The sequence below is a fragment of the Myotis brandtii genome, unplaced genomic scaffold (genome assembly GCF_000412655.1).
Source record: "Myotis brandtii unplaced genomic scaffold, ASM41265v1 scaffold199, whole genome shotgun sequence".
Lineage (NCBI taxonomy): Eukaryota > Metazoa > Chordata > Mammalia > Chiroptera > Vespertilionidae > Myotis > Myotis brandtii.
Genome location: NW_005357414.1, coordinates 501,922 through 523,973, shown reverse-complemented (window position 1 = coordinate 523,973; position 22,052 = coordinate 501,922). Strand labels below are relative to the sequence as shown.

Genomic DNA, 22,052 nt, shown 5'->3' with positions numbered 1-22,052 from the left:
CTTTCACTCCACAATGTTCCCTAAAATTAACTTAATAAACTTTACTTAAAGTTTTAAGTCAACTTCGCACTGTACGTGCACGTCTGCACGTGGTATTTTGTGGAAGAGCCACACTCAAGGGGCCAAAGAGCCGCATGTGGCTCGTGAGCCGTGGTTTGCCGACCACTGTCCTAGGGCAAAGGAAACTAAGGAGAAAATAAACAACTGGAAATACATCAAAATAAAAAGCTTCTGCATAACAAAAAGAAACTATCAACAAAAGGAAAAGGGAGCCCACTGTATGAGAGAATATATTTAGCAATGATATATGTGATAAAGGGTTAATATCCAAAATATATAAGGAACTCATACAACTTAACAAAAGGAAGACAAACAATCCAATTAAAAAATGGGCAAAAGACCTAAATAGACACTTCTCCAAAGTGGACAGACAGATAGCCAAGTGACATATGAAAAAATGCTCAAAGTTATTGATCATCAGAGAGATGCAAATTAAAATGACAATGAGGTATCACCTCACACCTGTCAGTATGGCTACCATCAACAAATCAACAAATGACAAGTGCTGGTGAGGATGTGGAGAAAAGGGAACCCTAGTCCACTGCTGGTGGAATGCAGACTGTTGCAGCCATTATGGAAAACAGTATGGGGTTTCATAAAAAAAAATTAAATATATAACTGCCATTTGACACAGCAATCCCACTTCTAGGAATATATCCTAAGAAGCCCTAAACACCAATCAGAAAGAATATATGCACCCCAATATTAAAGGCCTGCGAGAAGATACACATACATTCAGAGACAGCTGGGCCCTCCCTTCTCACTGCATGGTGGTTATCACCACTTCCATTGTCTACATTGCACCCTCCACCTTCTTGGTAAAAAAAAAAGACAAAGAGTATGAGGAAATCCAGAATGTCAATAAAACAAACTGTCTTAATATACTTCTTAGTGAGAATATTAGTCCCATGAGTAATAAAAAAACAAAAAAAAACTAAACAAATCTTCTAATTTAAAACAAAACAAAAATAGGATGGGAAGAGATCAATCAAAGGACTTGTATGCATAACCCATGGATGTAGACAATAGGGTGGTGAAGGCCTGGGTCGGGGGGAGGGTGACAGGGGCAGTCGGGAGGGAGTCAATGGGGAAAAAAGGGGAAATATGTAATACTTTCAACAATAAAGATTTAAAATAAAAAATAGCATGTACAAAAGGTCATTGATTCACCGGATTTAATTCATTTTCTTTTCTCTGTGCTTTCTAAAGGAAGTAATGATTGTTAAAATGAAATGATGTGACATGAACATATGGGAGAGCATATTTTCCAATAACACATCTGATGAGGGGTTGATTTCCAAAATATATAAAGAACTTATATAACTCAACACTGGGAACACAAACAATCCAATTTACAAAATGGGCAAAGGGCCTGAATAGACACTTCTCCAAAGTGGACACACAGATGGCCAAGAGACAAGAAAAAAATGCAAAACGCCATTAATCATCAGAGAGATGCAAATTAAAACCACAATGAGATATCACCTCACATCTGCCAGAATGGCTACCATCAATAAATTAACAAACAACAAGTATTGGCAAGGATGTGGAGAAAAGAGAACACTGGTGTACTGTTGCTGTGAATGCAGATTGGTGCAGCCACTATGGAAAACAGTATAGAGCTTCCTCAAAAAGTGGATCTGCCTATGACCTAGTGATCCCACTTCTGGGAATATATCCTAAGAATCCAAATCAGAAAGAATATATGCACCTCTATGTTCATAGCAGCATTGTTTACAATAGCCAAGATATGTAAAAAGCCCAAGTGCCCATAAGTAAGGGAGTGGATAAAAACACTGTGGTACATTTACACAGTGGAATATACTACAGGGCTGTAAAAAGAAGGAGCTCTTACCTTTGCAACAGCATGGATGGACCTGGAGATTATGTTAAGTGAAATAAGCCAGTCAGAGAAAGACAAATACCATATGATCTCACTTACTAGTATATGTGAAATCTAATGAACAAAGTAAACTGACAAGCAAAATAGAACCAGAGCCATGGATACATGGAACAGACTGACTGCTGTCAGAACGGAGGGATGCATGTTGCGGGGGGGCGGGTCTGGATGAAAGAAGGTGAAGGATTAGCCAAAGAACATATGTGCATAGTCCGTGGACACAGACAATAGTGAGGTGATGGACTGAGGGAAGGGGGCCCGGGGGCTGGGTGGAGGTAGGCAAAGGGCAGGGGAGGCGGGGTAGTGGGGACATCTGTAATAGTGTCAACAATAAAAATAAATTTTTAAAAATGCAATGGAATGAAACTAATCACAGGCTGTAAATATTTAGCCCCAATTGTGAGGCAACTTTTAAACATGGGCTGCTTATCCTCTTTCTGTCCTTATGGGTTTTTGTATTCTACCCTCAGATCAAGCTGCACATTAGAAAGCAACATCTTTTCTAGATTGCTTCCTTGGGACCTGCTTCCCTTGCTGTGATGTGGATGGATGGCACCCAATCATGTCCTAGTTGAGCAGAGTAAAGTATAAGCTCTGATATGAAGTTTGTGGATGCTTTACACCCAGGATAGTTTCACACTACCTTGTCTAGCAGCTGAGTCTGAGCCTCTGTAATTTATTTATCTTTCTGATTCAGAAACTTTGAAACTATCCTTTTACTAATTCAGGGAAATGCCTGAGGCTTTATTTTGTTTGGTTTTTGTGCCTTCCTTTTTTGTGTTTATCACAGTAAATTATTTGAAAAACTTCTATCACTTTCTCTAGGAGCTTTACAAATAACCTATTGGGTAAGCACATATGCCATGTTATAAAGATGTACGACAGCAACTTTGCAGAGTGCCCTCTCACACTCCAGGACCCTTGGGGGATGTCAGAGAACTGGTTTCGGCCCGATCCCCGCAGGCCAGGCTGAGGGACCCCACCTGCCAGAGGGACCCCGCTCACTCCGCAGATGCCCTTAGAGCCCTGGCACTGCCTCAGGTGCGGAGGGCTGGGGAGGGACCAAGGGAGGTTGGCTCCAGGGCCTGTCAGGCCTGTCTTGCCCAGTCCCACCCCGCCGGCCACCTTCTAATTAATTCCCTTTCAATGTGCATGAATCCGTGCACCAGGTCACTAGTTTTAAAATAAAACAGTGCATTGAAGCCAATCAAAATCCCCAGACCAGAAAATGGTTTTTCAATTTGTCAGATGGTTCTAATCCAGGTTCCAAGCTCAGCTAAAGTAGCCATGAAATTGCTCCCCAATCCTACTGTCTCCCCAAGCCTTCTAAATCAGCATGCATAAAAATTTATGACAGCAAAGAAATATGCTCCGTGCCTTGATTCTTAATATGGTCAGATTGCAGTTAACCAGAAAGCTGCCAGTCATCAGCACTGCAAGTCATTTTTAGTTTCTATTTAATCAAAAGCCCCATTTTTGTCTTAAGCTTCTCGGAGTTGATGAAAAGTCTTGCTTTCATGTATGAATGCAGAAGCCTGTCTTTGAAATTATGGAGTGGATTACTGTCTGGTGATGGAGAACTCTGGCAGTGGCCCACACCAGAACCAAATTTGTGTGTGGAAGAGCTTTTTACTGTTGTGATTGTCAATATTTCTCCACCAAAAATATCCCTCTTTTATCCTCTCTCCCAAAGCCTACTGTGACCTTCACATTTCCGCTCCTGCAATTCATTCCTTTGAGTCAAACATTCCCCATGCCATAAGGGTCTTTCTAAAATACAGAGACCTAAGAAAATCAATAAATGAAATCCCTAAGACTGCACTGAGAAGTCAATCAAATTTTCCTCCTTCCCAAACTCAGGAATAAAAGAAGGAGCAAATTTAGCTCCTTGGGCTTCTAGGTGTGCAAGGAGAAGTGTCTGAAAGGAAGAATAGAACTCAGGAAAGGAAAGGACAATTTAAGACTAGTTCAAGCCTGTCCTGCCCACTGGTCTTTGTCTTAAACTATAGAAAGAAAACTGATACCAGCACATGCATGCGTGTGTGTGGGAGGGGGGTGTTAAAAGTAGAACATAATGAAAATAATAAACTTATTATTTGAAACTGCTGCTGTTTTGGGGATTCTATATTTAGATTTTATTAAAAATCTAAGGATTTGAAGGCTGTTTGGTGTAACTAGAACAGGATAATTTCACCATAATCTCCCTCTACCAGCTGAATCCAAATAGTGCCACTCCTCTCCCAATATAGCTCTGATAAAGGTCTGATAATTTCAACAGAAGTAAAGGGAGAATAATGCTTTTTCTACCTCTCTTTTAAGAACAGAGTTAGGAGGGTGTTTGCTTTAAATTACAAAAAGCCAGGTTAAGAGTTCTTTATGACCTTTTATTTTTTACATGGGTGGTGAAAATTAAAAAGGGTCAAAGACATCCCAAGAATAATGAGAAAGTACACCCCCTTCCTGGTTACAAAGACGCCCTACTTCTTTCTAAAGAGAATCAGCAAATTACCATGGAAATCTGCCCAACAGGCAATGCTCAAGTGGGAGTCAGAGTCTTTGTTAGCAGGGCTTTGTGGGGGCCGACACCATAGTGAACATGGTTAAGCCTCACTAATTCCCTGAATGGGGGAAAGGCCAATCTTGATTTGTAAGAAGCTTGAATTTGAAAATATGTTTAAAGAAATGCCATGCTGTTATTTCCAAAAACCTGCAGTCAAACTGCTGGTTGAGGTCTGTGCTCTGAGCTGTCCTGACTTTTCAGGCCTTGAACAGATAAGGGCTATAATTAGCATATTGGTCATTTGAATGCAAAGTGCAGTTAAAAACCCCGCATGTTAACATACTCCCCTAGCAGGGTGTCACTTTTCTATTGTTTATAGTATTAATTAGCCTAGCCACCTGCTCCCTTTCCTTTTTAGTAATAAACTTTAGCCTACCATGTCAGAATTCATTAAATTTTCCATATTAGCAACTGGAATGAATAAGAAGTTGTGGGTCGGGGGGGGGGGGGGGGGGGGAGGTGAACAACTTTTAAAAATCAACATGTACATATTTTAAATGTCTATTTAGCTGACCTTTAAAACTCATTATTTGATTCATATTTATTATTTTCTGAGTAGGGAATGTATTATCTTGGATAATTCAAAGGGGTAAGGGGCAAGCTGTTTCAATACCCCTCCTCCTCAAGTGACCTGACCAAGTAAACACCAGAGAACATTAAATGTAATGAGTTCCTGGATTATAACAAAATAAGGATTGATTATGAGGCTCAACAGGTGCTTAATTATATGGAACAACAACACATTGAGGTCTACATCTCTTAAACACATCTGTGATGGTCAGCCGGTTCTCTGCACACATATTAACTTTGTTTTTAACTTCACATTTGAGACCATTTAATTTGAAGTGTGACTGAGTTATGTTTGGGAAGGGGGAAAAGGAGAGAAAGGACTACAGCTACAGTTTTACTCAAATAGTCAATTTCTTCATCATTTTTCTATTAAAGTGAAAGAAAGCTATGTTCTTTTCCAAGTTGAATACACCATAAGGGAAAATAAGTAAGGACTGCAGAAAAAAACTGGGTGAAGGTTCAGAGAGAACCAAACTTAAAAGCATGCCCTTGGGAAAATCCCCCAATTCTACTTTCTGCCCCTGTGAAATTCAGACATTTTGAGGAAAATGGCCAGAATGTATACACAAACCTAAGGAGGAAAGATAATACTTAAGCAATGAAATCCCTAAGGCAATGGTCCCAAACTTTGCTGCACATTAGAATCTGAGGAGATTAGGACCTGAGGGGACTTTAAAAAACCCCGATGCTCAGATTACTGCCATACAATTAAATTAAAATGTCGGGGGATTAACCAAAGACTACCAGAGACAACAGTATAGTTCCACAAAGTCAAATTTATTGTGGAAGTGCATTGAAAAGAGGGAGGAGAGAACATCTTTTAAGAAATATATTTATATTGATTTCAGAGAGGAAAGGGGAAGGAGAGAGAGATAGAAAAATAAATGAAAATCATTAATCAGCTGCCTCCTGCATGCCCCACAGCATACCACACACTGGGGATCAATCCCACAACCTGGGCATGTGCCCTGACCATGAATCGAAAGATGACCTCCTGTTTCATAGATCAATGCTCAACCACTGAGCCACACTGGCCAAAAGCAAGAACATCGTTTGTAACATTTGGGTTCCTACTGAGTGATTCTGAGGAGTGTCTAAGGAAGCAAGAATAAATTCTGGATTGATTGCAGTTTCTGCGGTGGGATCAGAAGGGATCAGGAGAAGAAGATATTGACTAGAAATTGGGTACTGTCATGAGGAGAGAGTGACTGAGCAATTGGGAATCCCCATTAATAAATGAAAATAGCAAAGCAGATCTGGAGCATCATCGATAAGAAAGCAGAAGTCAAAGAATGTGGAGGTCATGATGTCATTTTACAACTGCTGTGTGACCTTGGGAGAAACAGTGTTTTCTGCTAACTTTGCAGCTGGCTTTATCTGTCTGTCTTCCCAGGGCTGCTTTTCCTTAGTCCAAGCTGATTTTCTTTCTTTCAGTCCCAAGCAAGTTTTGACTTTTTCAGAGGGATAGGCCTGAGGAAAAAGTTGACAGAAAAATCAGCTCTTCATAGTTTTGCTACTTTTCAGCGGAGTTGGCAAATTACTAATGAAAAAGTGCATTTAAAACTGGCGAATTATGAATAAGGCCTGCATTTGAGTTAGTATTATTGTACCAATATCAATTTCCAGGGCTTTGACAATGTACTGTGGATGTGCAAAATAATATTCATACAATAGTAGATCAAAATATTGGGGAAAACTCAGGGAAGGAAAACCTGGGAATCTCTGTATTATTTCTACAACTTCATATGAGCTTTAAGCTATTTCAAGAAAAAGATATAGGTGTCAAGTGGAAAAACAGGTTTGTGTTGATTATCTAATTAAGACTTTTTAAAAATAGTCCGACTTAACCTATGCTCTTCCCCCCAAATCCAAAATTGGTTGTACCAATGTTCTCTTATGTGTCACTGGACTTGAAAGTGCTAAATTTGAATGCAGTACATAGTAGTGATGCCAGTCGACATCCATGTCTACCAGGTACAGATCCCTGTGGGGTTGTAAATATGGGACCAGTTTATGCATCCACAAGATGCCATTTGAGTCAAGTATGGGAATATTCATTAAATATCCCCAGATAGGGAGAGGAGGAAGAGAGTTATACTAGGCAAAGGGGAGGGCAGGAGGAAAGAAAGGCGCAGAGATATGAAAGTCAAGGCATACCAGGGAAATAGATAATAGTTTGATGGGGCTGACTCTTTGGGATATAAGGGAGGATTGGTGAAAGAAGAATCTGGATGGGTTGGAGCTAAAGTGGGACAGTCTGTATGTGATTCTCCTCTCTCTGAAAATAAGGACTTTGGATTTCCCTTGTAGTACTACATCTGTCTTATATTAAGGTTACTTGAGTATATATCTTTTCTCCCCAATGAGATTCCAAGCCCCTTAAAGAGATAGTCCAAGTTTGGTTCATAGTGTAGCATCTGTTGCCTCTAGTTGTGTTCTTTGCACTTAGTAGGTGCTAATAAAATTGTCCTAGGCATGAATAACATATTACAAAGATGCAGTTGATATTCACTCTCCAGAACATCTGGAACCCCAAGATAATGTTAAATGATGTGCTTACCTTCAGGGAAATGAAGGTAACTGGTAGAAAATCACACAACTTATTTCCCTCAAGCTCTCCTTGTGTCTGACTTTGGTGACTGGGGAAGGCGATGCCCTGTTATCTTTGACACATGCCCCCCCCCCACTTATCCCTGGATCATGCCATAATGACATCCTATGAAAAAAGGTGGTGTGCCTTTCCCTAACGGATTTAGCATTCCAGTCACACTTCTCTTTGTTTAGCTTTGCTGGAGGGTTGCAAAGTTGTCTCCCTCCTCTCCTACTTGTTCCACAGATCTCTGAATTATAGTGAATACAATGGTATCCAAGCATGACCTGAAGATGGCAGGTAAGGAATTCCTTAAGAAGGAGATTCCCCCCCCCCCAGAATTTGGCTAGTGTACATTATCTAAGGTGATTTCCACCATGCCTGTAGGTGATTTTCCCTCTTAGCCCCCTGAGAGAAATATTCCATTGCTCACCACTTCAAATGGTTGGGTGTAGGGATGGGGGACACTTCTGTTCCTGACAATCTCATTATGTGGTTATCAGGAGCAGACACTGCCCAGGTTGTCACGACAACCAGTAGTGATTCAATGCTTCCCTGAAAGGTCTGTATCTCTGGCAAATAATCAGCCTTTAGCTCTCAGCAGATGCTGAACTGAGCATCCAATCACAGGTGAGTTGGGAAAGCGTGACATCATAGTCCAGCCGGTCCAAAAGAAAAAATAAGATTTGTTGCGCTATTTATTTTCTTGGTTCTTTGTTCCTTAGATTTTGTCCTCTACTTTCTCCTCTCTCTCTCTTTTTTTCTAGTAAAATGGGGAGAGCAATGAAACCAACTTTCCAAATTCAATTTATTCTACAGTTTGACTTAGATTTGGGCAGTGCAGTGATTGGAATGTGTGAGGAAGAAATGTATAATGTGATCCACTGCAAAATCCAACAAAGCATTAGATCAATTAAATAATGTGGTTTGATATGTAGGACCATCGTGGAAGAGGGGTAATTAAAATCAAGTCAGAAGAGAGGAACTTTCCCATTCTCATACTAATTCATCCAGGTCCATCTGCACTTAATTGTCTTCTGCTTTTCCTTTACTAACTTCCTGGTGGAAGGGAGGAAAGAGTCTGTGGGCTTCTGACAGCTCATAGGTTCTACAGGGCAGGTTTCTAAGGGCTGCTAATTATAGTGAAGGAAGGAGAGGAGAGATCCCATTCCCAAGGTCCCACCATACAGGGAACATATGTAAATGAAGACTCATCAAGTCTATTAACACATTAAGCACCAAGCCTGTTTTGTCTTCAGGACCAAAAGTAGAGTCCGGCCTGTGTGGCTCCGTGGTTCAGCGTAGACTTGTGAACCAGGAGGTCACAGTTTGATTCCCGGTTAGGGAACATGCTTGGGTTTCCAGCTTGATCCCCAGCAGGGAGCATTCAGGAGGCAGCCTATCAGTGATTCACTCTCGTCATTGATGCTTCTGTCTCTCTCTCCCTCTCCTTTCCTCTCTGAGGTCAATAAAAAGAAAAAGAATCTAGGGAGATAGGGTGGGTAAGTTTCACAGAGGAGAAAACTAAAGCCCAGGAAAATTTGCATCTTTCTCAAGGTTTCCTAGCCAGAAGTTAGAATAATCTGTATCTCCTGATTCCTTGGCAATAACTGTGAAGGCCCAAGAGGATGGGGATTTTCTACCCATGGCCTTCGTTCTTTCCCCACACTATGGTTTTTAAGGGACCTTTTGGCATTTCTGAGGCTTCTTGCTCTTTGTCCAGCAGATTACCTACCATGTTGCCTCCTAGAGAAGAGCTGTAACCCTAATGATGAGGGAGGGCAGTAAGGAAGGGGCTCAGTAGGGCCTGATCTCAGTGATGGCAACAGGTTGTAGTGAATAGGCCCTGGTAAAGGAGTGGGAACTGTGCTCCCAGTCAATGCCTTGCACACTAGCTGTACCAAGCCAGATTCTTTTGTATTCAGAGCAGAAAGGGAGATTTTTTTAAAGTGTAGTACTGTAGTAAAAGCTGTGAAGACTGAAAACCACAGAGATATAGAGTCTATCACTGGAAACCATTTCTGGCTTGAAGTAGGGGTGGGAAGGGAATCAGGGTATTCAGGCTGCTTTTGCTCAGTGGGTTGTACATTTCTGCCTTGCATCCAGTGCCTGTTCAGGTATGGCTCAGCTCAGCCTGACACACCTTAACCTTTATTGAAACATTGACCTTGAAATCAGACCCTTTTTATGATAGCAGGGGTGTTTTTGTTTGTTTGTTCTGTCTTAATCCAAAGAAGACCATAGTTTCCCAAGTATGCTTATTGTAAAACTATACAAACTATGGAGAAGTAAATGGAGAAGAAAATGGTTAATACCCCAACCATACACACATACATATCTTCCTTTCCACCTTTTTTAATTCCTAGAGTTACCCTATTAGCATTTTGGTATGTATAATTCCAGGTTAAACACACACAATTTTTTTTTAACAAAAATAAAATAGTATACATGCTGTCCTGTCACTTTTTTCACTCAAGAATGTGTCAAGGTGTATTTCTATTTTAATATGTAGGAATCTACCTGATTCTTTTTAGCTAATGAATAATATGCCAAAATATGTATATACCAGAATTGATTTAACAATTACTTTATTGAGGGGCATTTAGATTGTCCTTTATGTAAGATTTTTTTTTCATCCTTACATAAAATTCAGGAATAAACATACTTGGACATATCCTGGCATGGTTTTTATGAGTATTTTCATAATCAAATTCCTTGAGCTGAAATTGCTTGGTCACGTGACATATGCATTTTAAAATTTCCCAAATATTGCCAACTTGCCCTCCAAAAAGCTGTGCCATTTTATACTTCCATCAATGTATATGAGAGTGAGCAATGTTCCCCTTTCCTGGAATTGGATTGGAGCAGTTTGAAAATACTTTTTAAAATTTACTTCTGTTGCTACAAGTCCCATCCCAGAGCCTCTCACTTCTCATGTGACTCAAGGGGCTGGTTGGATTGGTGGGAGCCAAATAAGATATACAAGTGAAGATGCCATGTAGAGTGGTAGAAAGAACACAGAACTGAGAGTGGGAGACTTGGTTTCTAGGACCATCTCTCTGAGGCATTGGACAGGCTACTTTAAATTGCTGGGCATCCATTCCCTCATCTGTAAAATGCAGATCATAATAGTACACTGTTGTGGTTGTTGTGTGGATAAAACAGGGAGATACAAAAGTGGTTGGCAACTTGCGAAGCAGGATGCACATGCCAAGTGGTTATTATGTTAGTGTTGTGATTATATCCTTAAATTAATGAGCTTGGGGAAGGGAATGGAGGACAGTGAGAGTTAAGTGGGAAATCTTTAAGACATTTCAGCTTCACTGAAAATTTCCATGCAGTTGTCCTATATTCTTGGAGAACAAACCACATTGGCAGTAAAAACTGCTTTATGGTATCAAAAATAAAATAGGTTATTCCCCTTTCACAGGAAGACTAAAGTATTTTGTGCTGGGCCTGACTCCTAAGTCCAGTCCTCTTTCTATGACACCACTATGCTTTAATTTTTCATGCACCTAATAGGATTGTGGCCCTGTGCTACTTTCTGTAACCACCAGGGAGAGAAGAAATATACACATGAAATGTTCAAATAACTGTGTGCGGTGACCACATAAATAGCTCTGAGTTATAGCAGAAGTATACGGGAGGATTAGAGGGAAATCAAATACCTTTTAATTACTATTTAAATCAATAGCCGAGAAGACCCAAGTTAAATCATTAGCCAGGAAAATCCAGTTATATCTTTCTATTTCTTAAAAAAACATTCTTATTGTTTAAAAAATAACTTGAATAAGTGCATTTTACAAGTTAGAAATGTAAAGTTTAAGTGAATGACATTCATCTTCAGATCAGCACTTTTTAGATTAAATTTATCATGATGTAAAAACAAAACTTAATGCGATGGGTTACTTTTTTTTAACCTCAATGTTAATTTAAAAGATATCTGTAAAATCATTAGAAGCAGAACCATCCTGATTTCAACCTATTAATTAGGGATTTGAGAAGGAGGGTGATGAGTGTTTTTGCATTAGAAGACAAGTAACCACCATGCCAAAAAAAAAAAGCTATTTAAAAAAAGCCCGATTAAAAAAAATTAACAAAAAACAACAATAACAATCTGGTATACTCTGGGCTTTTTTACCCCAAAGAAAATATGCATCTTAACCAAACCAGTAAAGCCATGTCTCATATTAGAAAAAGCATATTCTCTGGACTCAAATCTATATACAAATCTCAGCTCTGCCATCCTCTGCAAAGTTCATGTAATACTCATGCATGCACAAGTATATTTTAATTAAGGAAAATTCAAAGTAAAATGCAAAGTTATCCTTTTAAAAATCTAGGGTATATAGTTCACTTAGTCTTTGTCTCCCTCTTTCTTGCTTTAGAAGAGTCATTGTTGTTCTCTTTTCAATTCCCAGTATCATCACATGTTAAAGTAAATTAGTCCAAAGATGCATCCCATTCTCTAACTTTCCCAGATGTTGCCTCTGGTAAATCTAGAGTTCTGTTGCATGACTTTTCTAAAAGTGGCAGATATATTAGTTCACTCCAGTCTTGAAACTTATTTTGTTGGCATTATGGAGAAATGATTGCTGGATGTTATGAAGAGTTGACAAAAATTGGATAAAAGTGCACTGGGAGTGTCATGACCCATTTTTACAATTTATGTATATGAGGATATAGTTATCTTTACAAAAAATAAGTTTGAAAGTGTAGAGGAAAAAATAACCCATAATCCTATTACTTTAACCCAACTGTTATAATTATGTGTCCTTTTTCTGATTCTTATTTACAGGCATATTTTACATCATTATAATTCAAATGAGCTTATTATTTTGCATTTGTTGTTGTTTTTGTTAATCCTCACCATAGGATATTTTTTCCATTGACTTTTATTTTTAGGGACAGTGGAAAGGAGGAGGAGGGACAGAGAGAGAAACATCGATGTGAGAGAGACACATTGATTAGTTGCCTCCTGCACATGTCCAGACAGGGGCCAGGGATCAAACCTGCAATGGAGGTACTATCCTTGACCAGAATAGAATCCAAGACCCTTCAAACAGTGGGCTGATGCTCTAACCACTGAGCTAAACCAGCCAGGGCTCATTGTCATTTTTAATGAAAATTTAAAGTCTCCTCACTGAGATTTAGCATGATTTACATGAGCTAACCAAATCCTGGGGTGGGAGTATGGATTTGGGAATAGTAAAAGATAATTTTGGAGTTAGATTTTAGGCATTGGACACCAGCAAAAAATTGAATTCTTTTTTAAAGACAAGAGAGGCCATGGAAGGTTTTAGGGAGAGCCACATTTTAAAGAAATAAAATATATCTATATCTAACTATATAAAGTAGATTCTTTTTGTGGTGTAAAAAGATATGTTTTTTTTTCAAAATATATGTTTCATGTGCAGCAAGGTAGTTTCCCTAAGAAGACTGTCATCTCTTTGAATCCCAGTGCCATATCTGTCTCTCTGCGTTTACTGTGTATTCCAGAGACTACATCAGTATTACCTGCTTTCCTGACAGGTGGTGTCCTAAATCCAAGCCATTTTCCTTTCAAAAGAGTGCCCGTGTAGCTGGACAGATTTCCTCCCCTAAAACTTATCTGAAATTCAAGTCTTCCTGAAGGGTTAGTTAAGGAAGAGAAATTAAATACCCCCCTCTCCTTCCTACTCTCAGGAGAGCCTCTTTCTTGATAGCCAGACCTCTGCCTAGACAACCCTGACGGTGTAGAAGTTTCCATCTTATTTTCCTTTCCCTCTCCCAGTTCCCTCCCCTTTATTTTTTTTCCCCTTCCAAGGCGCTTCCTGCCTGGAAACAAAAGATTGGTCCCCAGTAGCCCACTCAGGGCGATTTTAGTTTGATGCTCATCCTCTGATTGGTCTATGTACTGCGCAGAGCCCAGATGATGTCATAGCAGAGAAGGGCTAGGGAGTGGTTGCGGAGCTGGGACTCTACCTCTGGCTGGCAGCTGTCAGAGGCGGGCCTTCTGGGGTCTTGTGTAGGATGCTGCAGCTTTCCCTTGCCTAGAGCAAGGGTGCGCGTCCGGGAGGGGGTACAGGGGAGGGGGGCGGGGAGTTGGCTGGGCCGGAGGCGGCGGCTATAGCCACGGGGTTGTGGCTCCGCAGCCGCGCTATCCCGCTATCTCCAGTGCTCTGAGGTAGAGGAAAGGTCTTGACAGGTTGGCTGGACCAGTGGCAGGTAAATCCACTTATTGCACCTGGCTCACTCAGGGGAGGGGGTGGTGGCTGGGCATTGCTTTTAGGGGGCTGGGAAGATTTTCTGCCTTCTCAGATCCCCCTCTGGCTCTTAAGGCGTTCCAGCCTTGAGTCCCTGATGTGGCTCCCAGGGAGTCCTGAGAACAAGGGCGCTGTTGGCAGGATCTCTGGTTGGGAAAGCAGACAAGTGGGTGTGTCAGGGCTCTTCCCGAGGGCTTGGGCTCCTTCGCTGTGTCAAACCTTATACAACCATACTGGGCTGGAGGCAAAATCCGTCCCCAAAGCTATGCCAGCCTGTAAATCCTATGCCTTCTATGAGCCCCCTCCACCAGCCACTGTTGCTGGGATGGCAGTTCCCACCCCCACCTCCAGGGGTCGGGGTGTGTGTCTGTGGCCTAGCAAGTCCATAGGGGGAAGAGCCAGACCTGAACAAACAAAAAAAGTGACTATTTTAAAAAGGGGCACCTTTCCCCTTTTCCTTATTTTTCCTTATCCCCTTGCCCGCCCCCCTTTTTTTTTGGTGGGAGAAGGGTAAAGGCAGGAGGACTCTTTTCTTCTGTGGGGTTTGGAATTATGGAATAATGTCCCTAAAAAGCCTTGGGTCCCTCAGTTGGCCTTTGTCTTTGTCTGGGGAGAGGGGTCATTAGGTCCAGTGGCTCTTCCTTCCCTGTCCTCCTCAGCTTGCAGGGGGCATTGCCCTTAATTTTTGAACTGGATTTGACAAGATTACTGCTGCACTTTTGGACAGATTGAACATTTTACAGTCTTGATCTCAGCAGGTTTTCCTTCCTGAGCTGGTGGTTGAGGGGTGGGGTGGGGTATATCAGGAGGGCGGTGCCAGGAGGGAGGGAGCTAGAGGCTCCACTTGGAGTTTTGTTTTGTTTTGTTTTTGGTCCTACCTTCCAGAATCCAGTGCCAGACTCTGGACTTGAGGGTTCTGGACTATGGTCTATAGAAGTGAAGGAGAGAAGGGTGAGTGGCTTGGCTTTGGGAAGCATGCAGGGGGAGGTTGCAGCACTATTTTTTTTAAATGGCTTTCAGCAGGGAAGCCTTTAGCCATGTTAGTCTTGCTCCCCTCATGGTTTTGCAGACTCAAATCCAGGTCAACTGTATGGCTGTCTGAGGTGCTGGAACAGAAGAAAGTCCACTCCTATTGGTGATAACACTGTGGCCCTGTTCTGAGATGACCGATGTATGAAGGTCAGTGTGGTTTTCACTGGACTATTTGCAAAATTATAATTGGGTAGGTCTGTGATTTGGTGCTTAAGTCCCCTAAATCAGGGCCATCTTTGAGCAAAGGGACTTAATATGGTAATGGATGATTAATAGGCAAGTGCTTGGAGAGCCAGCTGTGTAAGCCTCTGTTTCTGAATACAAATGTTGTACCCCATTCCCCTATGAAAGAGGCAAAATGAAAAGCGACTGGGATGTATGCTGGGTAAAAGATGACAGCTGAGTATCTAGAGGACAGAGGTACCTTGATATGTCAAAGACCAGACTATTCAAACTGGCAATTGAGCCTTGTAGGAGACACCTAACAGAAAAAGGAGGTTCAGCTGGGATAGAGGTGCTGGCAAGGGGCCACAACATGTTCCAGATAGCTGACCATTCCCACAGGTTACAGACTTTCTGGTTGGAGGTGGAAATGGTATACAGAGCAAATAAGCTTGCTGAGGTCTTTGAAGGTAGAGCAGTGGACATGACAGGTGAGGGAAATTAAGAATAATTGTGGGGATGGGGAGGTGCTGTCCCCATTAGAGACTCTGCTATTAGGAGGTCAGAGACCAAGCTATGAGGTTGAAGCGAGTAGCTGTGTGAAGCTTGGTTGGTTGGAGCTTCATCCAGATATGCCAAAGTTGCAGGTTTGATCCTCGGTCAGGGCACACACAAGGGTCAATCAATGAATGCATAAATAAACAGAACAACAAATCTTTGCATCTATCTCTCTTTCTTTCTCTCTCCCAAATAAAAAAATTAAAATAAAAAAAGATCTAGAATCCAGAGTAGGTAGATAAGAACAGAGTGATAGAAGTAAAAAACATTGCCTTACCAGGAACTCAAAAATTCTGATTTACCTGGTGGAAAGGGGAATTTGGTGGTTGAGGTTCCTGTGGCTCAGTCCAGAGTTAAAGGGATGATATCTCAATTAGGGAATCAATAGCATTCCCACCCATGTAACCCACCTACGGGATCCAGTTACTTCTGATCAAGGGAAGAAGAAAATCCATGGGTGGCAGCTCAACAACCAGATTTTACCTTCTGGGCAAGGAGAGGGAATGGAGGGGCAGGGACCCAAAGGGGACTGGATGAGCTTTGAATCTGTTTGAGACAGGTAGGTTGACTGCTTTTACATGGGAGTGTCAGGTCTTTGCTCCAGATATAGGGGTATCTGCCTGTGCTCAAAACAAAATAAATAAATAAAATTAAAGCCCTCATTTCCAGGCAGGGGCCCATGGGACCCAGTGCAGGCTGAGGGACGGTGAAAACAACTATACTTGAAGGTAAGTGCAGCTCTCGAGGCATCTGGGGTGCAGCTTATGCTTCTGCTGTCCTGTTTTCCCCCAACCTCTCCATTTGCCAGAAATTCGGTGGTTTCCTCTGCAGGGCCTGGGGTGGACTCCCCTGCCAACTAGGCACTAGGAGGCTTCTCCAGCAGGGGGCAGAAAGGGCATGCAGTGGTGTGCAGGGCCTGAGTCCTCCATTTCAGGTGTGAAGCCCTAGTCTGGGAACCAGTAACAGCCAGACATGTAGTATCTGATATAGAGGTATCAACAAACCAAATAAACCACCAGATCTAGCAGTCTGTTTCCATTTCCCCCCAAGAAATGTGTCACTTCTTATCTTGCTCTGTGACTTTGGAAGGTTTGTGCATTTACATATGAGGTGATCGCTGGTATCAATAATACACACAGCCTAACTGGGAGTTTAATTGGAAATGTTAATCAGTGTCTGATTTGCACATTCAGTCAATTATCTGCAGGTTGGGGCAATCTGTGCTGCACCCAGGGGATGTGATGTAGGCGTAGCTATCTCTAGGTCTGCGGGTGGGAAGCAAAATGGGAGAGGTAAACCTTGAAGACTGGAAATAGATGAACAATATACTGGTAGAGAATGGAAATCATTCCAAAGGCATGGCCACAGACAGGGAGACTGATCCCTGAGATGGAATAGGACGCTATTGGAGGCCACACAGTGGGATGGAAGCTAGCTAGTGTTACGCTGTGAGATAGGAGGGGACTGGATTTGGAGAAGTAAGTTTTGTAAGGACTAGAGTATCAGGATCTGGTGTGGAATGAACCATGGGAATCAGAAGTCAGGCATTCTGGCATGAGTGTTTGTACCTCAGTTTCCTTGTCTTTCAAATGGTGGGGTTTGGGGGAGGTGCTTTCTAAAATAATTGTGACATTTTAGGAAGTGGGCCCATTTGTTTCGGTAATAAAGAAAGGCCTGCTAAAGGATAGCCCTCTCCCCCAAAACTCCCCCTTCTAAAGCACACTCTTTTTCCATATGCTCTCCATTTGAGGGAAAACAGTACAAAACACACCTGCAACCCCTACACACATTTCATATCTTCACCAGTATGACTACACTTTTGTTTTATGTGAATGGTAAAAATAGGGAAAAGAGAAGCTCAAGTGGAGAACCTTCTAAGGACCCTATAATCAAGCCCACAAAAAGCTCTGTGGGGATCTTATATGGTGGGGGTACAGAGATTCACTAGTGACCTTGAGTCTCAAAAGAGAAGGGCTTGGGGTAAGGGTGAATGAAAGACCTGGCTTGGTTGTGGATCCTTTCCCTTTTATCTTTCTCCCCTATCTCTCTCTGAGCCAGGCAGAATTTTGGGAATTCTATAACCCTCAAGAGACCTACCCCTAACAATCAACACAGTCACGCCCTATAGTGACCTCAATGGAGACACCTTTGGCAGAGCTACCCATACATGCATCCCATAGCCCAGCTCTGGTGCCAGTGCTAACCCTTGCGCAGCTCTTAGTCTCTGTGGAGAAGGGCTCCAGTTCTTCCAATTGGCCTGAAGGAGAGACTCAGGTGCAGCTGTGGCTTCTTGTAGGCGCTTCTCATATATGGATGGGGCTGGGGATTGAGAGAAGGGGCCATCCCCTACACCCCCAGTGCCCAGTTTCCTTCTTAGAGCCTGAAAAAGGCTCCAGAATTCTTCAGTGCTGGTCCAGGCACTCGCTATTGGATAGTTCTGTAGTAGAAAGAGTGGTTGTCTGTAGCTTCTCTCAACCCATCACCAACAAAGTGGCAGCCCTAGTCCCCATACAGAGATGCTGGCAGAAAGCTGGGATGCAGCAAGTCTGCGGTGCTAGTAGGTAGAAGATGTGTGCACTGATCCCTATCTCAGGTCCAGTAGGAGGCCTGAGCCACAGGTGAACACATAAGACAGTAGAGACACATAACATGATACAGGCATACAATGTGGCATAGGCATATGACACACAATATGGATTAGCCACATGGTACACACACACACACACAGCATGGAATAGATGCAATACACATACAACACAGTACAGACCCATAGCATGGACACAATACGGTACTGACATGATACACATACACAACACAGTATAAACATTACTGCACATGTACCAAACATAATACAGACTTGATATACACAGAACATAATATAGATATGATTTGGCACACACCCAAAATGGTATAGGCACACAAGGCACATAACTTGGCACAGATATATACTCCACCCACCATATTCTCATTCAGGACATATACCCAGGCCTACAGGAGGAGTGTAGCCACCAGGTGGAGTCCTGTGTCCTGCCAGTGGCATCTGCAGTGTCTCCAGCTGTGCAACTGGTGGGTTTGAGGCAGGCTGCATGGAGTTAATAAGTGAATGAAGGGATGTTGAGGCAGGCTTAAGGAAAGCTCTGGATCTTATGCAGAAACCTGGAGGTGCATGGTTAGTAAGGTGCATTTCCCCCTTCCTCCAGGTCTTCTAGCACTGTTCCCCACCTCTGTCCCCCATGGATGCATGCTGCCTCCCTGGGAGTAACCCTCAGCTCTGAGGATAGGCAAAGTTTTTTTGTGTGGCCATCCTTCTTGAGCCCTCTTCAAGCCCCAACCCTCTCTGGAGCTTTGACAGCCCTCACTTCTCCACCCCCACCCCACCTCATCCCCTTACAGGATGAGCTCCTGCAGTGTTGGAGGCTGCAGGCACACCACTCAGCTGCAAAGTGGGTGGGATTTGGAAAGGCTCTTTGGAGTGTGCATGTGGGCAACACAAAGGGAATGCCAGGGCTCCTGGGGGACAGATGTACTCTGGAGTCTTGCCAGGAACAAGTGGAAGACCTGGGGTATGGCTTGGTCTTCTTAGTCAAAAAGTGGTATTGTGGGAATCAAGGGAGCTTTTCTTGGCTCCCTGAGGCTCTAATTTTTTTATCTCCACCTTTAGTTATCCAACCAACCATCCATCCGTCCACCCATCCCTGACTTTGGCTTAGGACCCTGTGTATTCTGGTGTCCTCTAATAGCATGTGTGCTAGCCTGGATCTGGCTTTATTGTGAGTTACGTATAAGTGCTGCTTTTCTTTGAGGATAAACACCATGGAGGAAAAGGGGACGGGGTAGGAAGGATTGCAGAGCTTGGGGTCCTGTCAAGGGAAGTTTGGTCTCCTCCTTGAGAGTACTAAACCCTTGAGAGACTCAAGTGAATGTGTGGATAGACAGAAAAGGGAAGGATTAAAGAGACTCCATCTCCTTCAAGGTTGGACATGGAAACCTCTGTTGGGAAGATAGGGTAAATTGCCATGCACATGCAAAATAAAAATAAGAACCCAAGTATATATTACCCAATAAAATCTTGGGAAGATTGTAAAAGATATCCCTGTGGTGGAGATAGGGGAAGGCAGAGAGAATTTCCAATTAGGACCAGAGGCTGAGGGCATCAGCAGCTATGAGATGACTTTAGAGTGTTTCCCACCCTAGTGTAGCTTATTGAGAAGGAAAATGGAAATGAAGGTAGACACTTGGAGTTGAGGAATGAACAGCAGTGCCAGGTCTTCAGGAAGCTCAGGTATCCTCAGAGCCCACCTGAATTCCCTATTATCTCTCAGTTTTCCATGGTACACAGGACTATACCACCTCCAGTAACTATGCAAATATTTCACATCTGTCATATTTGATTTAGTCCTCCCAATGCTTATCCAAGGTAACTAGGGTAGATCTTGTCCACTTGATAGCAAACCGATCCAGAGTGGTGAAGTGACAGCACTTCCCAACTTGAAACTCCAAGTTCATTGGTCTTTCTGGACTCCTATGTAATAATGCTTTTTTAAAAAAATACTTCTCTGATTCTCTGTCTTTTGAAGGGATTTACTGAAATTCACTGTAGTGCGTGTGTGATTTTTTTTGGGGGGGGGTGGTGGATGAGGGAGTAGTAGTAGGTGGGGAAAGAGATTCCTGCTCCCCCACAATGCTTCTCTTGGCAGGTTTTCCCCAAGAAAGAGCAGCTGAGTCCTTGCATCTTGTGGCAGCTGGTGTACCCAGCCCTGAGTTCGTCGGAGCTGAAGGCACCCTGGTCCCTTCTCATGGGCAGCACCTACCCATGCTAAGGTCCTGCAGCAGTGGTGGTGTGAGGTGAGTAATGGATTCCAGGGCAGGGAGTTAGGGATCTCTAAGCCTAGGTAAATGCCACCTTTGCACCAAAGCTCCTACTTTTAAAGACCCTGATTAGGCCTCATCAGCCAGGCCCCAAGGCATGGCCCCTTCTTTCTGTACAGCTTCCCTTGGTTTCTTGGTTCCCCCCATCTCTAATATGAGAATGACATTCTTGACCTACATCCTAGAGAGAGTAGTAGAAACAAACTCACAGTCACTGGCAAATCCTTCATTAATGTCAAGCTCCATCTAAGAGATTTAGTGTAACACAGACCTGCTTCCCATCAAGCTATCATTTCTTTTCTTCCTGCTTTCCTGATGCTGAAGTTGCATTTCAGCCACATGCCACAAATTTACCAATTGGTTCCTATAACTTCGACTACCTCACTACCTCAAAACTTTAATTTTACCTGCCTATTTAAAGCATAACTTCCAACCCAATCATCCCAGCTTCTTAACTTAAACCTTCCAGAACCTTCTCTCTGCCTTCCCACCCAACCAGGGAATACTTCCTTCCCCAGCTCTCCAACAACACTTGAGTCTGGCATGTAGTATAGTTTGTTCTTCTCTAGTGCCTAAAATAATTCTTGCATGGTTTCTGCAGTATTAATCTTGGCAGGTAAACTATACTTTAAGCTTTTCATGGGTAGGGACTAGATCTCATAGGTCTCTAGTCTCTCACAAGTGCCTGACAGCTTCCCAGCAGCTTTTTAATTTTGGCCTCTCTCTCTTTCTCTACTTCTTTCAGGTTTCTTGGCCTGACTCTCTGATCATTTCCCTGTCTCTTTACCCCTCAGGCATCTGTTATAGCTTCTCTGTTGGCTTCTCCATCTGGCTTTCTTTTGCTATGTGCTGCAGTCCAGGCACCTGTTTATATCTTACTGTCTCTCTGCCTTTCTATCTGGTCTTCTGTCTGTCCCTTTGTCAGTTACTTAAGCATCTCTCATATTGCCCATGTCAAAAACAAACAACCAAAATCAAAATAAAAACCCAAGAGAAAAACAAACTAAACAAAAAACAAACAAGGAATATGAAATCCAATTCCCTTTCAAACTGAGCCTGTCCTGGGCCTAAAGAACAAAGGAAAACTGTGTCTCAGCGACAGGTGTTTATGTGATGCCTTCTCATGAAGGGGAAGCTCCAGAGTTTCAGCTGTGAAATTAAAGGTATGAAATTACAGCCTTGCTGATATTGATGCATTCAGCTTTCTAGAGATGCTCTGGTAGAGGATCCTCTATAGATCTTGAACAACAGAAGGTAACTAGAACTGGCTAAAATAAGAAGCAAGCCATGGGTCTCTCCTGGGTATTTTATGACAGCTGCAATATAATGTACTTATTGAGTAGCTATTGTTGCCAGCACTATACTAGGCATTTTACTTGCATGAGACAATTTGATTCTACAGCAACTCTACAAGGTAGTATGTTTTTCTAATAGTTACTATATGTTTCTTATTATAAAAGTGATGCTATCTCAGGGTACCTATTATTATTATCATCACTGTTTTCC

General features: G+C 42.4%; 1 protein-coding gene across 8 annotated transcripts in view; it reads left to right on the top strand.

The window, feature by feature from the left end:
* The window catches only part of PAK3 (p21 protein (Cdc42/Rac)-activated kinase 3), a 397,698-nt gene that overhangs the window by 226,309 nt on the left and 149,337 nt on the right, over positions 1-22,052 (top strand). For 2 of the 8 annotated variants that reach the window (XM_005865196.2, XM_005865198.2), the window contains exons 1-5: positions 13,753-13,887; positions 14,811-14,876; positions 14,995-15,104; positions 16,347-16,405; positions 20,375-20,522. The exons of 3 other annotated variants lie outside the window; for them this stretch is intronic. The gene's annotated coding sequence lies outside the window, so the exon portion shown is untranslated. Of the gene's footprint in view, positions 1-13,752; positions 13,888-14,810; positions 14,877-14,994; positions 15,105-16,346; positions 16,406-20,374; positions 20,523-22,052 lie in introns of those variants that run through there. 3 more of the 8 variants (XM_014538814.1, XM_005865199.2, XM_005865193.2) reach the window with 2 other exon arrangements.